The sequence below is a fragment of the Rhincodon typus genome, chromosome 9 (genome assembly GCF_021869965.1).
Source record: "Rhincodon typus isolate 14 chromosome 9, sRhiTyp1.1, whole genome shotgun sequence".
Taxonomy (NCBI): domain Eukaryota; kingdom Metazoa; phylum Chordata; class Chondrichthyes; order Orectolobiformes; family Rhincodontidae; genus Rhincodon; species Rhincodon typus.
The window spans coordinates 12,107,434-12,129,791 of record NC_063340.1 but is presented as its reverse complement, the minus strand read 5'-3'; positions in this window follow the sequence as shown (position 1 = coordinate 12,129,791).

Genomic DNA, 22,358 nt, shown 5'->3' with positions numbered 1-22,358 from the left:
CTTTTCAAGGACCGCAACTTCCCCCCACAGTGGTCGAAAATGCCCTCGACCGTGTCTCCCGCATTTCCCGTAACTCATTCCTCACACCCCCTCCCCGCAATAACAGAAACAGAATCCCCCTCGTCCTCACGTACCACCCCACCAACCTCCGGATCCAACGCATCATCCTCCGGCACTTCCGCCATCTGCAATCTGACCCCACCACCAAAGACGTCTTTCCCTCCCCACCCTTATCTGCTTTCCGAAGGGACCACTGTCTCCATGACTCCCTTGTCCACTCCACACTCCCCACCAGCCCCACCACCCCCTGGCACTTTTCCCTGCAACCACAGGAAGTGCTACACCTGCCCCAACGCCTCCCCCCTGACCCCCATCCCAGGCCCCAAGAAGACCTTCCACATCAAGCAGATTTTCACCTGCACATCTGCTAATGTGGTATACTGTATCCGCTGTTCCCAATGTGGCCTCTTCTACATCGGGGAAACCAAGCGGAGGCTTGGAGACCGCTTTGTGGAACACCTACGCTCAGTTCGCGACAAATGACTGCACCTCCCAGTCGCGAACCATTTCAACTCCCCCTCCCACTCCTTGGACGACATGTCCATCCTGGGCCTCCTGCAATGCCACAACGATGCCACCTGAAGGTTGCAGGAACAGCAACTCATATTTCGCTAGGGAACCCTGCAGCCCAATGGTATCAATGTGGACTTCACAAGCTTCAAAATCTCCCCTCTCCTGACCGCATCCCAAAACCAGCCCAGCTCGTCCCCGCCTCCCCAACCTGTCCTTCCTCCCACCTATCAACTCCTCCCACCTCAAGCCCCACCCCCATCTCCTACCTACCAGCCTCATCCCCGCCTCCTTGACCTGTCTGTCCTCCCTGGACCGACCTATCCCCTCTGAACTCCCCACCTACACTCACCTTTACTGGCTCCAACCCCACCTCTTTGACCTGTCTGTATCCTCTCCACCTATCTTCTCCTCTATCCGTCTTCTATCCTCCTCCCCCTCTCTCCCTATTTATTTCAGAATCCCCTTCCCCTCCCCCATTTCTGAAGAAGGGTCCAGACCCGAAACGTCAGCTTTCCTGCTGCTGTGATGCTGCTTGGCCTGCTGTGTTCATCCAGCTCCACACCTTGTTATCTTAGACTGAGGTCCCATCTCGCTCCTTGGGTGATGACACTGCTTGAAAAAGAACTGGAGTGTGTTCCCCATTCTGCTGGTCAATATTTATTCTTCAGCTACCTTCATACATAAAGAACAGATTAACTGTTTGGGGGGAGTTTGCTGTGTGTCAATTATCTGCCACCTTTCATACTTGATTATAGTGACTGCACTTCAAAAGTACTTAATTCATTGTAAAGTGCTTTGAGGCTTGCAGTCGCATTGAAAAGTGCTATGTATGCAAGCTTTTTCTTCAAAACAAAGGATCATGTGCAAATATGTTCTCATCGATGATAATGGAACAACCTGCATCCTCTTTAAGAAGCAATGGAAAGAGAACAAATGAAGATCCCATTCCACTGGAAATTCCATATTTAAACACAAGGCCAACAAAATCACCAGGAAAGATTGGACTATTTTCTACCTTAAAGGGTCTGTAGATATAATGCTTATTTTAGGACCTGGCAGAAATACTGTCCTGAAAACAAAAAATGCTGGAAATCACAGCAGCATCTGTGGAGAGAGGGCAAGCTAACGTTTCGCGTCTAGATGACTCTGTCCAACACTTCATTTTGAGAAGAGGGATTGATGGTTTTCAAAACACTGAATAAAATGTCTTAATTTTTATTCAGGCATTTGAGGAAGGGAATTAAACATCGTCAAATGTAGAGGATCTGCAAGTCGTGTGTGATTTGATTTATTATTGTCACATGTACCTAAGACTGGCAACACTTCAGGGCAAGTGGTCACCCTTAATAGGACAACAATGCTGGCAGTAGCCACTTTAGCATCTAGCTAAGATAACAAGGTGTAGAGCTGGATGAACACAGCAGGCCAAGCAGCATCAGAGGAGCAGGAAAGCTGACGTTTCGGGCCTAGACTAGCTATATGTGATTCCAACTCCTGCTGCCTGCTCCCTCTTTCCAGTCTCAGTGTTGGAACCCCTGACTGCATCTGCAAATTTCTGCCCATGATGCATGATGAATTCAGCCACAAGCCAAGGAAGGGGACAGTTCTTGCACTTGGTAATAGGCGTAAGAATGTGCTCAAAATCTGGAAGAAAAATGTGCACATGCTTAAGCAGTGATTGAATGGCAGTAATAGGTATATGACTTGTGTAGTAATTGATGATGAGCAACCTGTGGTTTTTTCCTGAAAACCAGGTGCTTCTTCACAACTGCAACCCAGCCTGTCCCGTGCTGTCTGAGAAATAGGAAGATTCTGAGGGGGTTGGATAAAAGCAAATTACTAAGGATGTTGGAAAGGCTGTTCTGAAGAAGGTGTCCCGGTCTTAAAACATTAACTACATTTCTCTCTCTCCACAGATGCTGCCAGACCCGCTGAGTTTGCTGACTTCACTCCAGATACCACCAGTTGCAACTCTCATAATGCCTGCCCACTACACCCTTCTTGGCTCTGAGTAAAAATCCAGGCCTCGACCTTAGCAGATCACGTCCTTCTCCCATCTACTGCTGTCAATTCTTTGCAATTATTTCCCATTGATTCTTCTCAACCTTTCACACAGAATGAAAATGAACTTTATTATGGCCCTCTCCACCCACACTTTGCTCATTTGAGGCCATTGAGCCATTTTCTGGGCCTTTCTGTAATTCTTTTGAACAAGTTACTAATTTTAATGATTCCAGTCATAAAAGTATTTCAATAGTGCGATGTATACATCCGAACACTAGAGGGGGAATTAAGGGCTTTCTATGGAAACTGCTCTTTTCATGATGTAAGCGGTGCTTCTAAATGTTAAGCACAACAATTTTGGAACTTGCTGTGAGATGAAAATTTACAGAATTATGTATGACTTCAAGATATATGGATATGATGAACTTTCGTGCATGCTTTACTTGAATAGACTCAATAACCAAAGATCCAGTGCCCTCAGGCCATCTAAGTATCAATACAGTTAAACCACTAATCAAGTATTGGCTCATATCCCTAGATTTGACTGATACAAAACCTACTTAGGTCCCATGAAAGTGGGCAGAAATGGGTGAGATGGACATCAGGATGAGCTTTGTGCAATATCTACCGTCCAGCAAAGAGCTTGAACTCTCTGAGACAGCAGGTTGGACCAACTTGTTGACTGCAAGAGAAATAACAAGTAGGAGAAATGTAAATTGGGGTACTACCACCTTGTCACCTGTTTTACACAACACCATTTTGTGTGATAGGAATAATAAAAGGAGTTGGATGTTTCCAAAGCTTCTCCTCTTGTACTCGGAGGTAAATGACAAAAAAAGACAAACCTCAAACACCCTTTTTCCCTGCAATATAAATTGTTATGAGCTTCAGAAATTTGGCATTCTTGCATTTATGCTAATGAGACAAAAGGTTTCAGCAGCATGTCCCCCATTTCAGCACTATTCAGGTTCTGTAGCACCAAGGAATTGGGTAGGCCAAAGTGTATCTGAGCCAAAGAGATCTTTTGATGCCACATGTCGTGTTCCAGTCCCTGAGCCAGGAGCTCTCGGTTCAAGTCCCACTCAAGAACTTGATGACCCAAGGAAGGTGTGTTCATCGCACAACCGAAAAGTTGAGTACCAACCTGTAAATCCTGCCAACACATGCCAATGTCAGATGGTAAGAGCAAGAGAGATTCCTGATCAGTCCTTATGGGCAAAAATTGAAATCTCGATTGTCACTATCCTTAGATGCAGATGAGAACATACATAGAAAAATGTATTTTGCGAATATAGGTCAAACTCCTGGTGGGGTTGGGGAACAGGGGTTAGTTTGCCAACATTGGTGCCAACAGCACAAGATCCAATCCCCTGTTTTGGCAGTGGAAGAATGGGAACTTGCTTCCATGCTGTACCAACAGTGGAGGCTGTGGTTCTGTGAGGCAAAACTGCATTTGGGCAAAGAACTCCAGGGGAAGATTAAAAGAGGCATACCTCATTGAAACTGGGTCTCAAAGTTGGAATTGCAGAAGTATTAAAAAGAAGACTGGGTCTTGTTTTTCACTTTGCCTGGCTTTTTGACAAAAATCACTCTAATTTCTGAGAGACCTTGGTGTTAAAGGAAAAAAAAACACTTTAGGGAGATCATATGTACCAAAAAAAACAAAGATATGGAAGACTTGGGAATTCTGGTGGAAGGATATGTGAATGGGAGATCAGAATGGGAGCAGGAGACCATTCTGCCCATCAGGGTCATTCTGCCATTGATTAACATAGAAATATAGAAAATAGGAACAGGAGTAGGCCATTTGTCCCTTTGAGCCTGGTCCGCCATTCATTACAATCATGGCTGATCATCCTACTCAACAGCCTGTTTCCCCTTTTCCCCATACCCTTTACAACCAAGTGTTACATCCAATTCCTTCTTGGAATCATGTAATATTTTGGGTCCGACTGCTTTCTATGGCAACAAATTCCATAGGCTTGCCACTCTCTGGGTGAAAGTAATTCTCCTCATCTCAGTCCTAAATGCTTTATCCTGTATCCTTAGACTGTGGCTCCTTTTATGGAAAACGCTGCCATTGGAAACATCCTTCCTGCATCTATGTTAAGATTGTGGCCAGTCTGACTGTGGCCTAAACTCATCTTTCTTGCTTGTCCTCCATAAACCTTGAATCTCTCGATTGTAATGAGGTCAGCCAGCTGGACCTCATAGAACATGAATTCCCTGATTGGGGCTGTTAATCTGTTCCAATCAGGGAGCTCTGGCTGACTGATAAAAATGGGAGTCTTAGCGATACTGGCATTCTGATAATTGACTCTGAAGAGGCAGTGCTAAAGTCCTGGACTCTTCTTGTGTAAATAAAGGATGACTTGGTGACGGGATATCAGCCTCTGGAATTATTTCAGCCATCATTCCATTTACCTCCTGAATTACTTGCTGTATCTGCATGCTATGGGATCCTCAGTTAGCTCACAGAAGAGAAATAGTTTCACGGAGGACAGAAGTAAAACAATTTAAGGGAGAGTCTGCACTGACGTGTAAACTGTGTCTCAACAAGCAAAGGCTTTGTAGCTGTAATCAAAAAAATAAATTGCTGTTTCTTCTCCTCCTTACAACAAATACATTGCTACATTGCTTTATCTGCCAGGAGTCCCTGATGAAAGGTTCAGCAACTGAGCAGGTTTTAGCTGTAACTGCCCTTTTTCTGAGATGTGTTGGAATGCTCACACAGAAGCACTGATAGCCATTCTTCCTCCCAGTTATTTCTTGGGGAATTCCAAAGGCTAAAAAGTCCGGCTTGTCTCAAAAATCTGATTGTGCTGATGCTTGCAGTGACTCCAAGGATATGCATCTCATTGTCCTTGACAGAGTGAGAAGGTGATGAGACAACTCAAACAAATGAACATGATCAAAATCACGGAAAGTACCAGGAGGTTGTTATGCTGCTGGTAAGCACTATAAACGTCAATGGTGTCTCTCTGCCAAGCAATTTACATTTGGAGCAACTCAATTGCAAAGACACTAATCATATACTAGCCCACCTAGATCCCTCTGCATCTCAGACCTTTGCAATCTGTCACTACATTTGAAGTATACTGTAAAATTGTACAAAACACTAATCAAACTATGCCTGGAATTCTGTGATCCTCTTATCTAAGGAAATATTGGGGGCAATACAAGGAAGAATTGCTAGTTGATTCTGGGAAAGGAAGGATCCTCTTATGAGTAGAAATCAAGCAGATTAGTGCCAACTTTCTGAAGAAGGGTCCTGACCCGAAATGTCAGCTTTCCTGCTCCTCTGATGCTGCCTGGCCTGCTGTGTTCGTCCAGCTCCACACTGTGTTATTTTGGTAGTTCTTGGCAGTTCTTACTATCTATAAGTGCCAACTGCAGCTTTTGTATAGGGCGACCACCTCATGTGAAATGTCAACGCTATCCAGAAGTGCACTTAGACACTTGCAAAAATGCCTCTAAGTGCTTACAGATATTTTCTACTGAAAATAAACTTCCAAGAATTCTACTTACTGGCTGTCAGCATGCCGGACTCTTTTTGAAGTAACTGCAGGGCGCAGTTTGCTGCTTCCACTGTGCTTTGTTGATGACGAGGTGATGCCAGTGTTGCCAGGACCTGCGCAGTCCCTTTGGCTATCCTGGCATCTGCTGAGCTGTGCGGCATCAGGATACCTGCGGATTTCAAACAGGAGTGTGTGCCCTTAGCATGGAAACACATCACCCACCATTGCCTGTGGCACTGCCCACTCCTAATAGTGGTGCTATGGAAATGAATTTCTCACCCTCAGTGCCTTCTGCGCATACACAGCAAATTCATGGCATTCAGAATAGATCTCAGGGATAAGGCAGACAGCAAAGTGCCAATACCTACAAAGCTACTGGCGAGGCGACACCCCACGGATAATAACTTTTGAATGTTTAATCCTGCCTTTTGTCTGAAGTTTGTACCCTACTGACTGACTTAGTTTATTAGCATGCATGATGGGTCACTAGGGTGCTTTGCAATCTCAACAAATCAAGTCAATTTTGAAGTATGGATTCAATCCGTACGAAATGATCATTTCAAGAACTGCTTGTTGTATTGTAATGCTGATCTGTTGATTTGATTGATAGAATCTAAGGAAAAGCATGTAATACTCAGATGCAAAAATATGCTACAGAGTAGCACTCATGTTATTGCTGGCATTAATCATGTTGCTGTACCTCTTAGGTATTAAGTGGGGAATAACTTCAGGACGATTTTTTTAGTTGCTGTATACAGTTACATCTGAAACAAATGAGGGAAGAATATTTTTGGCTGAAATTTTGGTTAAATTCCCAAGTTGAAAACATAATCTGCCTCTGATAGAAAAATCATTGCTCATTGTGACTAGTAGAAATCATCTCCTGCAATTATTTTTCACTGAAATAGTCAACGTTACTCCTTCACATTGAAACTAAATTCTCTTTTTAATTTTTTACGGTGCTGTGAAAGTCTCACCAGTTCTGATTATTTCAGTCAGGCTTCGTTTTGGAGGTAAATGCTCAGGGAACAAGATTTTGCACTTAGACTCATAGAGTCATAGAGCCTCCTATTCAGACCCTTCTATTTGACTCATCCATGCCAACCAGATATCCCAAATTAATCTAATCCCATTTGCCAGCATTTGGCCTATATCCCTCTAAACGCTTCCTGTTCACATACCAATCCAGATGCCTTTTAAATGATGTAATTGTATCAGCCTCTACCACTCCCTCTGGCAGCTCATTCCACACTCACCACCCTCTGTGTGAAAATGTTGCCCCTTAGGTCCCTTTTAAATCTTTCTCCTCTTACCTTAAACCTATGCCCTCTAGTTTTGGAATCTCGTACCCTGGGGAAAAAGCCTCATGATTTTATAACCTTCTATAAGGTCACTCCTTAGCCTCCGGCACTCCATGGAAAATAACTACAGCCTATTCAGCCTGTCCCTGTAGCTCAAATGCTCGAAACCTGGCAACATCGGTGTACATCTTCTCTGTGTTTCGCAACATCCTTCCTAGAGCAGGGAGATCAGAACTGAATGTACTATTCCAAAAGTGGCCTAGCCAATGTCCTATACAACTGCAACATGAGCTCCCAACTCCTATACTCAATGTACTGATCAATAAAGGCAAGGCTTCTTCTTGCTGCTCAAAGAGGATGTTGGTTAGATTTCCACCCTGACATGACCCTACCTGAGGTTCCTGAGTTGGAGGTTGGGGCATATTAAAGCAATTGTAGATTGCTCTGGAGTGTTTCCTAATAGCTGGAGGACTGATAATAGAACTGTACAGGCTCATCTGAAACAGAAACTATTGGCAGGTAACTACGAGATAGTTAAGTAAAGGGAGATGGAGGCATTACTGTTGTGGAACAGCTTTTATGCCTTGGAACAACATTGCAATGATGTCATGGGGCTGTTACTCACTGGGCATAAATAGCACAGTGTAGGTTGAGTTAAAGAACAAAAAGGGAACAAGTGCAGAGAAATACATGAAGTAAACTGATTAGCATTAGGCAGTTATAGTTTTTATTATATAGTTATATAGTTTTTTTTTATTTTTCTACATTTTTGATTGTGAACTGAAACACAAAAAGAGATCATTTAAAAACCAAGAATTGCTGAAAGATTACTGCAGTTTTTGAAATCAAATAACCTGACATTCATTGTAAATACTGTTCACATAGCTGCTGGGCTAACAGTAGTATATGGCTTTCAGATGACATGGGGTCCTGATCTGACAAATAAAGATCCAGACACCAACAAGGAGATGATTGGTCTATAGACTAATGACCAGTTATTGATGTAAAGGTCTTTTGTCTGCCAGCAACTATGCAAATGGCTCCCAGATAGTTGAACATCTTGGGGTTTTGAGGAAGAGACTGAGCAGTCATTAGATCTGTGCAAGCTCAGGAGCTTTCTCTGTTCTCTGCGATATCAAGCAATTTAAGCCTGAAGAAAACCAGTTTATTTTTTCTTGAGTAGTTCTTGCAATTTGTGGCTCTTAACTAATATGTCAGAGACCTTCTATAAGTATAACCCAATCAGCCTGTGCCTTCTGAAAATTAGTAAAAGTATTTGGAGAAGGAAGATCGAGAAGCAGCATTCTGATCAGCACAGGAACCGTCACAGTAAATCCAGTGAACTAAGACTACTGATCGGAATTTCCAGTCTTACACTTGTTCCATAACACCCGTGTCATTTTCATCTTTTCTGTGTCAATGTGTATGTGCGTGTATGGGGAGGTTTCTGATGGGAGTGTTAGAGTTTTGGCCTTTAACGTTATATTCTGTTGATTCAAAATTATTTACCTGTAGCTGGAGTCTATTTATTCATAATAAATTGTAATTCTTGTTAAGTATAGAAATCTGGTCCTTCATTCCTGTCAAACAGGGTAAATTTCAACAATTCTCCATACTTCTTAAAATCTTTAAATTTCACGTTGACACCTGTAAATAGCCAGGTTTGATTCTCAGTGGAATAACCCAGTGAGGTAGACTGAAAATAAATTATCCTAGAACTAGAACATTGCATTCTTCCACGAACAACTTCACCACTGGATTTACAAGTGAGGCAGGAAGGAGTGGTCAGAAGTGACCCTGGCAGCGGTGTCCACGTACAGCATTGAAATGAAGTTCTTTTTTCCCACTGCTTTATCACTTTGTTTCAGGAGGGAGCAGGAGATAGCCCAGTCCTCATAGCCAGAAGGTTAGAATGTGTCAATCAATTGCAACGAATCAACTTCGGCCCAAGTTAGGTGCAGGCTTACAACAAGGGTCCCATAACCTGCTCGCTTCCTTCCCCTCTGGGTGCCGAAGGATATGTATCAGGGTGAAGTGCAAAACATCAAAATGGAAGGATTGCGAAGTGCAATTGTGCAGACACTTTTTGATAACAACTCGAGTCACTGGAAATACTGAATTACACCAGACCAGATATAGTTTTGATGTTCTGTCATGGGTTTCTTATGAAACACAAGAAACTACCTCTGGTACAACTGCTCTACTTTGTTAAAGACAATGAGATTGATAGTTAAGGAAAACAATGACCAATTGCTTACAAGAAGACCCCATTTTTGGCTGCATTGGAAATGGGGAAACCAGCAGTAATAAAAGGAGCGTGTAGACAGACTCTTATTTGTTTTATCTTCTAGGATTCCCTGATGAAAGGTTCAACAACTTAGCAGATTTTAGCTGTAACCACACTTTTTCTGAGATGTGTTAAAGTGCTCACTCAGAAACACAACATTAAACCTCTGCCCTCCACCTGCCACTTTGAAAAGGTAAAGGAAGGAATAAGTTCAAGTAAAATTATTATAGAAGAATTCATGTGAGATCATTGCTCCATACAGGGGTCCCTGCTTTACCAATGTCTGACTTACCGATGCTCGCACATTTGAACAGGAACACATACAGGGGTGTAATTTTACAGATCAAACAAACAAACATTTCCCGTATTTATGAACAGTGTTATGGACCTGACCAAACCCCCTCTAACTATTCAGAACATAGCCTAGATGCTATTTTTCCTTACTTTAAAGGTAAATATAAGATGTTGCATTCCAGATGTAATTTGATTGGTCAAACTACCAGATTTAAACCAAAACACACTTTATTCATCCACTGTAGTTAAAATACAGTAAAAGAAGGAAGGAATTGGAATAACTTAACTCTACTGGAAGACTTAACAGAATAATAGATACAGTAACTATTACTAATTAGCTTTGCCAATATAGTAACACCCCATAAACACAGCCTTGGAAAAAGGCAAATTCAGAAAACAGATTGTCTCACATGCAACTCCCATAGCAAGTGGAAACCCCAAGTTTTTGGCTGTAACTGAAAGAGGGAGGAAACAATAGTTTCCACCTCTTCAAGACCACAACAGTAACTGCTGAACAGTTAAACTAAAATCCCTGGTTCTGTCGGAACTCGACCACACCCATTCAGGCTGCTTCTATTGTTCCAACTTTAAAAACAAAACCCAAGGCCTCACAAGCTGTTTACTTTCATACAGATTGTTCATCACTTCTCTTTTAGATCCACAGCATCATCACACCAGCTACTTTACATTGTCATACATTGTGTTCTGACTTGCAAAAAAATGTGAATGGACTGCAGAAACTGTTTGCAGCCCAGGAGTTGGTGGGGGTGGGGGGGTGGTGGGGGTGGATTTGGGGGTTGCTGCCTGTATTTTAAGATGGGAACATTTGTGAAATTGGATTTAGCACTTGACCTCTAGGTCCCAGCGGACTGCCAATGACTGGGCATCCTCATGAGCCATGTTGACATTGAATGTGGATAATGCCAATGCAAGGCATGTCAGATCCATCGTAAGCAGTTAGCTTATAGTGCGTGGACTGAACCACATTGTGTCAGTTTCCTGTGTACGTCTCTTGTACGATGGTAAAGTGATTATCTTTACATTTGAATGTGTGTCAAGCTTTGTAATAAGTGCATATTGTCCCTTCCTTTTGGGGTATATGACTTAGATGGAAGGAAAGGCTTCAGCCTTTCTGATGGATGTATATGGTATGTCAGGTTGACCACATGGACTGTTTGACTATAAGACTGCAACCTGTGACTTTGTAGATAGCTTTTGTATTGAGTTGACATGCTTGCATTCAACAGATCCCCGAGCTCAGATTCTCCTAGAATGTAATAGGAATTTCTTTGGAGCCAGGTTGCAAAATTGCAACTGATATTTTCCATGTTCAAGAACAAAATTACATTCTAACGACTGACTACTTCACTATGCTTCCTTTTGTGTGATAAGTCAAACATATCATTAATGCAAGTGGTGTTGACACATTAACTGCCATACTCAGTATGCTTGGTATTCTGAAGCAGACTGTGTCTGGCAAGGGTGTGCACCCTTCCAAGACACGTAAGAAATGGAGGTTCAACCTATTACCTCTTCTCCCCACTGCCTTCAGAATAAGGGCCTTGAAGAATGTATTGTTTGTACTGCAAAATCCATGACAGTCGAGTGTAAAGTGACTTGCTAAGATTTTCAGATAGCTGGAATAAATCTACTCTTCAAGGTGATGGTTTTCCCTCTCCAGTGTCCCTCACGTTTGGGAGACAGATCTACATCATTCTTCCCTCCCACACTCTCAGCAGCCAATCACATACGTGTGATGCATTGTTGGAACAACGGTAGGAAATGGTCCAAGACTATTGATCAATGAGCATAGAGACATTGTCCCAACTTGAACTAGCATCAAGTGAAAGAGTTTGAGATTTTGAAGTCAATTGAATTGAATGACATATTGTCACTTACATTTTATAGTGAACAATGCAGTAAAACACAGCAAAAAGTTTCGACTGTCACCACAGTCCAGTGCCATTTTGAATAGTTCAAGAATAAAGAGTAAAATAATATCACCGAAAGAGAGTCTATCTGCCTTCCGCTGCCTCTGCCATGAGTATGAGCTGCTCACCAAGACACCTGCAACTCAACTCCTCTTCCACTGCCTTGCTGTAGCCTCCATTGGACCCACCATGGTAGGAGTTACCACAGTTTAGCTGGCATCTCTTCACTGCCAGGTTCACCTTGCCAACACCGTCACCAATGCCAGGTCCCATGCTGAACCCACATTCGCCCTGCAACCACGACACCACGGTTCCACTGTTGCCTCAATGACGCCAGGGTGATCCCTGGCCAGGCATACCACACTGTCGCCGTCGTCTTACCAATGCCAGGAGCCCCTGCTCTGGGCCAAATGCAACCAGGAGTCCCTGGCTTCGCTGCCAGGCCAGGCTGCAGTCTCGCCAAGAGTCCTGCTCTGGCTGCCCTCCTCCGAGATGTCTCATCGCCAGCGCCGCCATCTTGAAAAGTCTGCTGCTGGCCACAGCTGGCCCGGAACAGTGGGAGGGACAGCCTCACTGCCATTGCCGCCACCTCCAATTGTTGGGAGGTTGCCCCCAACCTGCGCACGACCCACACTTGCTGCTGTGCCAATGCCGTCCGTTACTCCGCTGCAAGAAGCTTTAAAGAAACGAAAAATGAGCGAAAGAAATGAAAGAGAAGAGAAAATCAGCATAAGTAAAAAGAAAGCAGACAGGAGTGATGAGCCCCTGGCTCAAGAGCCTGAATGCAGCCCTGGTATTCTGCTGCCATCTTGTACTTATGAACACACAAGATTTTCTTATGAACTCATGAGTTCGTGGAAAAACACCACATCGTTGTGACCAGCTAGGTTACATGATATCGTAATGAGCAATGGTCAGGTCCTGTGAAGAAATAGGTGACATATCCAAAGATCATAACATCCCAGCATACAAAATGACGACTTCGATACTGAAGATATCATGTAGACAACAGCCACAGGTCTATGACAAATGATACACATCCATCTGTGGTGATAGACAGCTCGTCGTTAGAGTGAAGCAATACAGCCAAGCCATGATAACTGTATAATGTGTTATGCCTCACCGCGTTAGTGTATTGGAAACCAATTCTTGCTATTCCTGGAGTTGTCACAAAAGTTAAAGATTTTTAAAATTGTACAAAAGATCCTCAATTTATTTGGCTTTCAGACCCAGGTTGATAAAAAGCATGAATCAGGTTTTCTTTATTACTCTGTGTTGCAAATAATTTGGCTTTAACTACAGGTAATCAGTTAAAGCCATTGGCATACAGCACTAACAGTTAAAACTCTAACTCTAATAAACTCCCCCTTACACACAGACAGCAAATAGAAAAGAAAATAGATTCTGGATAAAATGGAAGGACTGGAAAAAAACACAGTTCAGTAGTCTTTGTTCCCAGGTATTATTGTTGAGATGATTAGTATGATTCTGCCGCTGGCCAATGTAGTACTTCAATTAGGGAGATAGCGAGAACTGCTGATGCTGGAGTCAGAGTCCATGGAGTGTGGAGCTGGTCAAACACAGCATGTCAGCTAGCATAAGAAGAGCAGGAAAGCCAATGTTTCAGGTTTACACCCTTCATCAGGACCTCTGGTACTTGAATTATCTTTTTCTGGATGTTTCCACTGATTACTAAGAAACATAAGGTGACGTGTTCCCTTGTGAAAAATCCCTGATTTATCAGTTAAATTACAGACTACAACAACTGTTGCAGGAAATATAAACTAGTTTTCTTTCGGTTACGGTGAGTTTTGACAGCGGAGGATAGTGTGATCACTCCTGAGCTCTCTCTATAACTTGTCCCCAGCTCCAAGTCTTTTAATTATCTGAGAACCAATCTCAGAATTGTTGGTAGAAAGTCTTTGTCATTGAAACTGGTCACTAGTCATAGTCCAATGAAGTTCCTGTTGCCAGCAGAAGTTGCATGTGAACACTCCCTTAGCTGCAAATTGCCTGCAACTCAGACATCAATTACTGCTTATTCCAACTGTTGTTTACAATGCATGAAATGGGACTTTGGTTACTTGCTTTTTAAAACTGCAGTCACCCTTTCAGACACTGGTTTTAAAACAGCTCTTTCTCATTTCCGCCCAGAGTTTATTTTAAAAGGCACGGTTCTTACAAAGGACTAGATCTGGTCAAGTTGTTCTTCCAACAAAGTATTACCAAAACATATCGGTGCAATATGCATCCTTTAACATGCTTTGAAGAAAAGGTTCCTATTCTTTCAAGGAAAAGGGGGATTGTTGTGTTATTTCATCAGGCAGGCAGTGCACCTATAAGACAGTTGCACAATATGTGACATTTGGTATAAAGGCCTTGCCTTTAGTCAGTCTCTGTGCAATGGAGTCAATGCAGCATGTTCAATAGGTCAGTTAGGAGTTTGCAATGTATTTCGGCATCAGCAAGCACAGAACCCAGACTTTATGTAAGTCTGTGATGTTACAGCAATGTAAATGGTATTGCTAACAAACTTCAAGATATCTGTCTCAATAAGAACCCAATCTCTGTAGTACATATCATGTGAGCTAACATAGAGGCAACACTCTGATCAGATCATACTAGCAGTGGAGTTCTATCCAAGAAGGAACATCAATGTGGAGGATTGTGATATAATTTTGGTGCTGTATTATGTAGAGAGTGTTCTGCTCGGTGAAACTACCTGTTGAGGAATGAGTTCACATTCCTGTTGCAGCTCTGAGCCCCCAATAATGGTCGCTTCCATCTGTCCATTCCCACTTCTCCTTCTCTCATGTCCAACCTTTCACAGTTCTCTGAGCTCCTGTCTTCTGAGAAGTCACCTGAGTTCCCATTCCCCACTGTCAGTGCTCATGTGTAAGAAGCTCAGTCAAAATAATTCAAATAAGGGCTGTCTTTTATTCAATGGAATGAGGTCAATGAAGACATAGACTATGGTTTTTAAAGTAGATCATTCATTTGCACAGTCACATTTGAGTTAATGAAGAAAGCCAAGATGCACTTCAAATGTCTTTGTCGTTAAAACTGGCTATCTGATTTAAACCTCGTAACACATTCAACAAGAAAATGCAGTGTTGGGATTTCAACTGCTACCAGCTGATCCTAAACTTGTCTGTGTTTGATTTGAATTAAGACTTGTGTTTGCAAGCGGAGTGGCCTGAAATGCAGCAAAAGTTTTGATTCTTAGAAAAAGTCAGAACATAAAATGCAAATAAAGGTTTATTCTATTGATGACAGTTAAATGCTTCACCGGGGAAAATGTTTGGTGGAGTATTATATCGTGATGAAGAAAACTGACATACAAATGGGTCTTAGTTTTTATGAATAGAGGTTCACAAGACTATGGGCTGTAAAGTTTTAGCAGATTTGAAGATGATTTCAACTTTGAAATAAATGGGTTAATAACTGTTAAGTAGGGCAAACATGGATTTTATATGCAGATCCTAATCAGCGCAGTGAACCGACAAAAGTATATAGTCTGACCAATTTTTCCTTTTTATGGTACCACTTGAACATCTGCAAAAGAAACCTGAGCCTACAGCCGTGGTTTGCATTTCAACACATTGTGCAACATGCAAAACAAAACTGTGTCTGCAAGAGAGAAGGGGGTTTTGGGTAGATATGGAAATGTATGGGTTTGGGGGAATTGTTAGAGACGGAGTGTTGTGAACGAGACAACAGAATGAGGTTGAAGTTTGTTTTAAAGTGAGTCCCAGGATATTTGAAAAAAAAAGCATTAATTGGCTGAGAATCACTTATTCTTGGGTCAATTAAAGAGAGCGAAAAAGAGTGCCATTGACACCGCACCCACCCCCCAACATCCTGTCGCACCTACCCCCTCCACCCCAAGGTGATTAGTGGAATGCATTGGAGGGTGGGTGTCAAGGGCACAAAATGATGGATGTTTGAGAGTATGCAGAGAGTAGCAGAGCAGCAAGATTTTGATGAGAGTGATAGAGGCCAGAGAGAGTGGTGAGAGGGACAGAGATCCTGTAATGAGAATGGATTGGAACCCTGAAGATTTAAAAAATGTTCTTTACTTCCAATTCCAAAATGTGCTGTCATTAAAAGGGAGGTCTACTGCAGACAAACTGCACATTTAAATTCAGTGACTGTCCGACCAAGTCCTCTGTGAAGCCAATGGAATTTAGTACGTGTCAATTATCGATAAAACTTCTGGCAGGGCAAGACATAGCAGGAAGAGATAGTGGAAGGGGGATGCTGATTATCTCTCCTCTCTTGGCAGCAAACCACCCCTTGCTGATTGTTTTACCCTCTGGCTTTATACAAGGGTATGGTTTAAAACATCAGTTTCAACCCTTCTGGAATAGTCTAGTGGGACTGAATGCTGTTGTGTGTACCAGGCTAGGTTCTAACGTCTATGTGCTGTGAAGGTCACAGTCAAAGAACTATCCCTTAGTTACCCTGATGTTGCAGGTAAAGACACTCTTTCTTACTCCAAGAAGTTCACAAATGAATCAAGAAAAAGAAACTTCATAAATTCAAAATAAGAATCTTGAGCACCATTTGTTAATCTACCAATATCAATGATACAAGTAATCTCCACTGCAATGCTGCAATGTTCAACTATCCATTCATCATGAAGAAGAGACTGATCCATATATCTGCTTTTTTTTAAACGTTTATCTTTTTGAATTTATTTTTTATTTCAAATCCATGCATGCATGCTTTTCAATAATATATCTTCTCATGTCTTGTAATTAATAAACTCACTCTTTTTGTTAATTCAAGATTAGCCAATCTGACTCTTTTTCATTTGAGTTTGGAAAAGAAATATTTATTAGGGAAGGAATCCTTCTATATTAACATTGTTGCAACAATCGGGCAGATGTGTGAATGAAGAAGAGCTAGTTTATCCTTCCTCACCTGGGAGCTTAGCAATATCATGGTAACCCATCTGCAGCTGTAAAGAACTGGGGAACCTTGTCCAGGGATAACAAGGTGTAGAGCTGGGTGAACACAGCAGGCCAAGCAGCATCAGAGGAGCAGGAAAGCTGACGTTTCAGGTCTGGACTCTTCCTGCTCCTCTGATGCTGCTTGGCCTGCTGTGTTCATCCAACTCTACACCTTGTTATCTCCGATATTCCAGTATCTGCAGTTCCTACTATCTCTGAAACAACCTTGTCCAGGGTTTGGCCATGGGCAGTACGGTGGCTCAGTGGTCAGCACTGCTGCCCCACAGCGCCAGGGAACCAGGTTTGATTCCATCCTTGGGTGACTGTCTGTGTGGAGTTTGCACATTCTCCCTGTGCCTGCGTGGGCTTCCTCTGGGTGCTCTGGTTTCCTCCCACGGTCCAAAGATGTGCAGGTAAGGTGGATTGGCCATGCTAAATTGCCCATTGTGTCCAGGAATGTGCAGTGTAGGTGGGTTAGCCTTGAGAAATGTAGGGTTAAGGAAATAGGCTGGAGGGCCTGGGTCTTGGTTGGGATTCTCTTTGGAGGGTCAGTACAGATTCAATGGGCTGAATGTCCTCTTTGCATACTGGAGGGGATTTATGATAATACCTGGGAACATGGAGAGAGCAATAGAGGCCTCAAGCCTGGAGAGAGTGACCGAGGCTGAGAGCCAGAAACCCAAGAGCACGGGCAGATTAAAGGACGGTATAATCAAGGAATGATGTCACAAGCAATAAGTGGTTGGTGTTTACAATTTTCTTTTCTCTAAGAGCTAGGGAAGTCAGCTAAACACAGAACTAAGAAACTCCGGTTCGAAACTTCTCTACATCTTATTCCATATCTCTTCAATCATCTCTGAGGCATGTAGCCTAATTTCAGGTATCCTTGATCAAACTTATCATTTTGGTCTGGGTACAATTTGGATCAATAGACCACTACAAAACATTTTTAGGAAGTAATCTTACAGCAATTTAATCTGATCATGGCATATGAAATTTATTTTGGTTCAATGACCTTCTGAATAGATGTAATATTCAAACACAGGTTAACTCATAATATCACACCAACCTTTCATGAACCTTTGGGCTGGACTTCACTGGACACTGTGATCTCACTCGTCCAGTTAAAACGATGGATGTAGAGGAGTAGGCAAACCAGCTGAAAGCTGCCTTACAGCAAGTTAATGCTGCAATCAGTGTTAGTCACTTTAAGGCAAGTTCTGTGCTCTGATCTCTGGAGGAGCTTCCACTTCAGAGAGCTGCTGGGAATCGCTGGTGGGTTCTATAGTCCCAGCAACGCCACCAGCAGGGGTGGCCATTGTTGGGACTACAGGAAGCTGCAGCCTGTTTGCATCGTCTCTTTGCATGAGCTATATCATCTCAGTGGACTCCTTGACTATTTCTGACAGCAAGAACACACTGTTCCTCACATTCTGACCTCTGATCCACTCGCCCTCCCTCTGGATGTATAGTTTGTTCAGCTGCACATTGTGATAGCCTTTCCCAAAACTCTATCACATCCTGGCCACTATTCCAGTGACTGAGAATAAGAACCAGGGCTGATGGTCCAGGGGAGTATTAGCCCAGGCATTCAATTGAAGCCACACCTCTCTGTTTGGATGGATACAGAGGATCCCATAGCATTATTTTGAAGAAAAGCAGGGAGATTATCCCTAGGCTAATATTTATCCCTCAATGAATATCATCAAAACAGATCGTCTGGTCACCATTTCATTGGTATTTGTGGGAGCTTGCTGTGCAGAAATTGGCTGCCATGTTTCCAACACTATATATGTGACTATACTTAAAAAGCACTTCATTGATGGTAAAGTGCTTTGAGATATCTGTAGCTATGAATAGCACTATGTCAATGCCAGCTTTTTTGTCACTGATCTGCAAAGTTTCAATAAATCCACCTCACTCCGTTTCTTGAGATCAGTGTCCCCCTTTACTTATATTTGTTGGGGAAGTTCTTTATTGCTAAAGATATAAGCTCGTCACACCAATGGGAGAGATATTTTATGAATCTTGATTCGGGTCTTATACTGATACTGGGCTCAAATGGTGTGTGATTTTACAGATGTTCTGTACTGTCACATAGCACTGTAGTATGGTGTCACTCCCACTTAAAAATCATACAGGGCACTTGTAAAATTGGTCTGCAAATGGTTTGAAAATGTTACCTGTGCATTCTAATCACTTCAGCTGCAAAGGCAGGGATGGAACTCTTTGATCGTACCAAGTACGGGGATGGGGGGAGTGGGCTGGCAATTGCCGTGTGATATTATCACTAGACTATTAATCCAGAGACCTAAGTAATGTCCTGGGACATGGGTTCAATTCCTGCCTCGGCAAATGGTGGAATCTGAATTCCATTTTAAAAAATTTGATCGTCGATTGTTGGAAAACCCATCTGGGTCACTAATGTCCATTAGGGAAGGAAACTGAAGTCCCCACCTGGTCTGGTTCACATGTGACTCCAGACCCACAGTGGTTGACTCTCAATTGTCCTCTGGACAATAAATGCTGGCCTAGCCAGTGATGCCTTCATCCCATTAATGAATTTAAAAAAAAATCTCTACCAGGAAGGTTAGCACAAGGTGCATGTCTGGCTGGAATCAATACTGTGGCCCTTGGCCTGAGGCTATGATCTACAGTGTGAATATTACACAAATCAGCAATAAAACTGTCAGGCCAGGTATTTCTCGTTCTTGTAGATCTCCCTCCAACTATGTCAACTGTCGATGCTTGCTTTGACATTAATATAATAAAGATAGGCAACAACTGAGTTAAGCTGCCCTGTAAAATGTCCTGACAGAATTCTGCTTGTCTTGTGCTAACGTACATACAAAACCATCAGCTTCTAAGTAATTAAGTCTAAATTATATCACTCACTTTAACAATTAGATACTTTAAATACTTTGGTCATTTTAAGACTTAGGCAATTGAGATATAATGACATATACATTTTTCAACCTCTGTTCTCTTTCCAAAAAGCTGATGCAAAAATAATGGAAAGAAACAAAAAAAATCACAGAAAGATTTGTCGGTATTAGAGTAATAGTGTGATTACAGAAGGAGGACTTTCAGTTCTTCTGCTGTCTCTTTGCAAGAATTCAGCTCGTCCTGCTTTTCGTAGCCTTACGAATATTTCTCTTACTGTCCAATTGTGTTTTGAGAACCTCAATTAAACCTGCCTCTAGCACCCTCTCAGTCGTTGCATTTTGGACCCTGACTGATCTCGACATTAAAAAGTTTTATTTTCATGTGATGCCTTGGTCACTTGTTTTATTAGCAGATGGTATGGCAGAGAAGCTTGTGTTGGGAGGGTGCAAGGTGTGGGTTAGATCAGTCTTTTCACCTATTAATTTCAGATTTCCAGCGCCTGCAGTGTTTGATGCCTTGAAATTGCATTTTCAGAAATTGCGCATCTTGGAAGTTTACGTCCCTGCAATTTTGCTTGCAACTAGACTATTTCAACGAAAAGCCTGGATGTTTCATGGATTTCAGTTCTGTAGATGTTTCATCTTGCTGGTTGGAAGCAATTGAATACCCAATGATCTTGTCGCTACTGATGAGAAATGTCCTTCCTTTCCACTCAGTACATGTAAGAATGTAGCCACTGTTCAAATTGAAATCAATATGATATAGACGTGCCGGTGTTGGACTGGGGTGGGCAAAGTCAGAAGCACACGACACCAGGTTATACCAAGTGACTTCACCTGACGAAGGAGCAGCACTCCAAAAGCTTGTGATTTCAAATAAACCTGTTAGACTATAACCTGGTGTTATGTGATTTCTGATGAAATCATAATGACACTGGATCAAGGAATCTAAAGGAGCACAGGTTCCTTCTGTTCTGTGAAAGGTCACAGGTCACTATGCTGGCTTCACTGGAAGAGTGGGCAATATCTGTGCGCCAGGACAGGTCAGGCACTCATGAAACAGAAACGTTCAGTAAAGCAGAAACTGCATCAACTTCATGTCTATAGTGCACTAAAGAAAGCTTGAACACGATTTCCTCAAAGGTCCCTGTTGTACCATTACATGAACCTCAGAAAGGCACTATACCTTTAAGACAGATGTATGACACTGAGACATCTGATGGTCTTGTATAAAAGATCCCTGTCTTACTCTCAGTAAATTCAGTCAATCACCCATTCACACAGTTAGACAAAGTCAGACAGTTGGCCAGGCAGTGAACTATGTTTATAATGTAACAGTAAATTAGGGAGGCGTAGTACCTAGGCTGTATGTCTAGACTATGTGGTTAGAACTGAGATGAGGAGGAATTTCATCAGCCAGAGGAGAGTGAATCTGTGAAACTCATTGCTGCAGAAGGCTGTGGAGGGCAAATGATTGAGTGCATTTAACACAAAGACAGGTTCTTGATTAGTCAGGAGATTGAAAGTTCTGGGGAGAAGGCGGGAGAATGGGGGTGTGAAACATATCAGCTACAATCGAATGGCGAAGTTTCGATGGGCAGAATGGCCTATTTCTACTCCTTTATCTTATGATCTTACGGCCTATGGTATTATGTAAGTAAGACATCATATTAGTATACACAATAAGTTATTAATAAACTTCCAAGTATCTGGTTCAAAAAGAACCCTGGTCTCTGTGGCATTTGTTACGTGGTTGAACACATGGGAAACCACATCAAATCAATCCCCCAAACAACTTTATATCAACACAAACCCATGATAGAATGAACCTAAAAATATCATTTAAAGTGCTCTCCATTATACCCTATCTGCCAACTGATTGCATAAATTAAACTAGATGGGATTGCCTCTTCAACTAAACATCGTTTCAAGTCTAGTTTGCATCACCAATCCTTTATTGCATTCTTAATGTTACACACAGTCGCAACTCCATTCAAAATATTTTCAATAAGGATGAAAATACTAATTGTTTATAATCCAAGAAGGAAAGAAATAGTGCAACAGAGGTATGGAATTTGTTACCTAGCAACTACATAGTACAAAGTGTGCCATGCTAGTTAGACTTCAGCTGGAGTATTGTGTGCAGTTCTGGGGATCACACTTCAGGAAGTATGTTAATGCATTGGAGAGACTGCAGAAGAGGTTTACTAGAGTGGCTCCAGGCTTAAAAAAACTTCCGTTATGAGGATAAATTGGCGAGGTTGGAACCTTTTTCCTTGGAGAGAAGAGGTTGATCTGATAGCAGTTTTCAAAATCACAGATTCCTTATAGTGTGGAAGCAGGTCATTCAGCCCACTGCGTCCACACTGACCCTCTGAAGAGTATCTCACCCAGACCCACCCTATCCCTGTAACCCTGCATTTGCCATGGCTAATCCACTTAACCTACACATCCCTGGACACTATGGGCAATTTAGCATGGCCAATCCACTTATCCTGCACATCTTGGGGCTATGGGAGGAAACAGGCGGAAACCCATATAGACATGGGGAGAACATGCAAACTTCACACAGATGGTCACCCAAGGATAGAACCGAACCTGGGTCCCTGG